Raw genomic sequence first — 4,089 nt, forward strand, 5'->3', positions numbered from 1 at the left:
ATGGGATTCTATTAAAAGGCTTTTATATTCGAGAACTGTTCAAATGGATTGAATCAAGATAGAGACCTTTCCTACGTATACGAGAAAAAAGAAATTAACTACTTAAACTAGAATTGAAAGTCCAAAACGAATTTTTAAAATCTTTCAGGCATTTTTGTGTGAATGTAACTCTTTCTTTGTTTGGTTTTTCCTTCCATATTTGCAATATCAATAGCGAGTGATATACAGAAACAGTAAAACTCCAGACAAAACATACCTTTATATTAGAATGTATATTTACGATCCATTTCGTATCGAGTTCGCATTGCTGGATTTTCATCTTCATCAGAGTCGATAAAACCGACTCTAATATGGAATTACCTACGACTGCGTCCGTTCTGAATTAAAATGCATTCATTTACATGTTAATATCTTTGTTGAGCTAGCGGAATTGATTGGGTGTCGGAAAACAATAATTGCGGAATTTCTTCCGACTCATTACGTTCTGAGCTGAAAATCTGCTTATCTTTCATCTTCTAAGATTGCTAAGATAAGTACCGCTAATGTAATTCGGTCAAGGAAATGAAGTTACCCGCTCTCCTCAAAATTGCTGGTTTTGCGCTAAAATTAGAATTATTTTATTGAGGAGTGACTTAACCGGGTGTAAGCAAGTTTTATTATCGAATATACATGATAAAATAGATGGAAAGTTTTAAATTGGATACAAAAAAGTCACGGGTATGTTCATATTCAATTCCTTTCTCATAGCTTCCAATTTTGCATCTATCCAGGTTATACTTTATATTCATTTTATCGATAACTAATAGTAATTTCGTCGAGTCAAGTTACTCCTTTAGACAATTCTTTTCCTCTACACATATGACATATCAGCTAATATAACAAATAATTTTTCTCAAAATTGCGATTATGCATAGAGATAATCGATCCGTAAAACTTCACATCGTATTCCTATAATCGTTTCTACTTTGATTTCTTATGAACTGAATGATATTCATCCAACTATGTGAACATGCGCAAACATAGTGGACAATATAGGCGCACGTGTGACTCGGCAGTAAGAAGATCCCTTCCCAACCACATGGTTCTGGTTTCAGCCCAATTCCATGGTGGGTTGGGCAGTTTTCTTCTCCTATAGCCTAAACCGACCAAAGCCTTACGAGTAGATTTGGGAGTCAGAAACCGAAAGAAACTTGTCGTAAGTGTGTATATATGTATATATATATATATATATATATATATATATATATATATATATATATATATATATATATATATATATATATATATATATATATATATATATATATATATATATATATATATATATATATATATATATATATATTACGGAGATATACTTGCATGGCAAGTAACTTGATCTGAGATGGTGTGCTGAAACCAAAACAATTGCAGCGTGGAAGATGTTTATCAGCCATTTCAAAACACACAAAAACCGTTCGTATGATTTTCTACTTCAGTGTTTCTTGACACCCTCAAACTTTTCTACCTAAAAAATACTCACTGAAAAGTGAACATCCACTGGGTCACTGTTTTTTAAGAAATAATATCCCAAAATAGACCCAGCCGTACTTTATGGTTATAGACAGAAACAGTTCGCATTCGAAAATACAGATAATGCAGTAACATATGCTGAGGAAATGCAACATAGCCACGGTTTCATCCCGTTTGAAGAAACTGTAAGACTACCCATGGGACGCCACAAGCTAAACACCGAAATCGAACCGATTACTTCGTTTGAATTAGACGTCTAATTAGAAAAAAAACATGTCAGTGAAAGCAACACATATGTTTGCAAATGTTGTAACATCTTCATTACACGTGTGAATTCTTGATAAGTACCACTACTTTAGACATGTAAAGGTAGCGCAGACAACTGTTACAAAATATTAACCCAATATGTCGAAACTAAGTTCAATAGGGACAAATGAGTGTAGTTTTAGAAATCTGGCTTTACGCAATATTTCAATTGTCTAATATAAACTGATGGATAAAAACTCTTTTTGTATATAAAATCGTGACGGCCAGAAGACTGAAGTCCTACACCTTACTTTCCGGTTGCCACATGATAAATTGCAAAACTATTCTCAAGATAATAATTGATGTTATTCTGTTTTACATTTATATCTGATTTAAAGAAATTGCTACTATCAACAGCCTTCTATATGAAACCAAGCGTTATAAGTGCATACCTACGTGGTATAACAGAATGTCGTCGCAGTTATGCACATATATGAGTTGAAATGAGAAATATTTAGCCTCCGTTGTTGTTCAATAAATAAATTCATGCTTATCAATTTTGGTTACGATAATGGCAGTCATATACTAAACAGAATGAAGAAGAAGAATTTTATACCAAAATCGAGATTTCCATGTATCGTTTGACATGGTAGAAATAGCACCCAATCTTTAAATCCCATCAAAATAGGTGGCTATACACTGCTACATGAACTATGCTGGAGTATAATTTGGTGTAGACATGCTTCGAGAATTTGCTAGCGAATCGAACTAAATGCTTAGCAGCGTTTCTTCCGGATTATGTTTTAAGTTCGAATCCTGCCGATGTCGACCTTTCCTTCCTTCCTTTGGAGATCGATAGAATAAATATCGGTTGAGCATTGGGGTAGATGTACTCGATTTCCGTTTGTCTTTAAAATGGCTGACCTTGTGCCGAAAGTTAGAATTACCAAATGTTGAATTGACGTGTATTTAGATGTGAAACAGTAAAGAATTCAAATATCTGCAGGACACAATTCTGTGGGAAAGAATAAAATGTTCCAGCAACCGCAATTCCAACACAAACAACAACAACAGCTAAAAGTATGAGACGTCATAACTAAAAGACAGATTTACCATGATGGAAAACCATAAGTTACATGCTTCAGAACAAGTTTCACACTAGACTGTACATGCAATCAAATTATGCATATGCATTCATAGGAGTGAGTGCGACATATTGCAAAACTTACAAAAACATTGCTAATGGTGAAAACTTAAACAGGAGACGGAATGTCGACTTCAGTAAAAGCAAAGAGAAAGCACGCATTTACAAGCGAAACTACAAACCCTACAGTAAGTAGATTACTTCAGTCTGAGTGGATTTAGCTTCAAATGTAAATCAAATTAGAGTGAGTTTAACAGAAGCCATAGAATATTTCTTGTAAATTTTCGAAAATAATGAACAGCATTCTTCAATTGCATCTGAATATAATTTTCCTTTCTTGCAATTATGCATCTGACCCTTGTGTTTCTTAGGATAATAAGATTTCGATCAATTACAAGCGCCGATTAATGATGTGGAAGAAAGATGTCTGACAGAAACCGGCTTTGATTGTCCAAGACATTGTTCGCGACTTCAATACCCCTAGTTTTCAATGCATCATTAGTTATTCAATGCTATAATCAGTGTATTTGAAATTAATAAAGTATTAACAATCAAAAGGATTGAAATATAAGACTAGAAAACTTATACCCCCCCCACCTACACACACAAACGAACATATGTTCCTGTGTGCATATGTACTGAGCGCGCACGTATAACATCAGCAAATATATATATATATGCATATATGTCTTTATACTCATATATGCAAACATACATGTATGCATACACACACACATATATATATATACATATTTCTGAGAGGGTATACATGCATGTGTATACATACATGCATACATATGTATATACATACATAACAAGAATAGAACAACTAAGGTTTTTCACAGTTGATTACACCGCGTTGTATGGTGCGGCTTATTCAAAACAATATTTTATCTTTGGTTTAATAAACTGCATGTTTATGCGTGCTTGATCATTTGCTGAATATGGGGTTCATAATGATATAATATTCTTACATGCTAATTTACACACGCACGCTCACACACGAATGTATATGTGTATATAGCTATATGTATATGCATGCTTACGCACGTAGTCTGATGTATATATATATATATATATACTTATATATACAATAAATATGCATACATACATACGTCCATATATACATACATATACATATATATATAAATATATATATACATACATATACATATATATATATATAT

This window comes from Octopus bimaculoides, chromosome 12, assembly GCF_046866305.1.
Source record: "Octopus bimaculoides isolate indiv1 chromosome 12, ASM4686630v1, whole genome shotgun sequence".
Classification (NCBI taxonomy): Eukaryota; Metazoa; Mollusca; class Cephalopoda; order Octopoda; family Octopodidae; genus Octopus; species Octopus bimaculoides.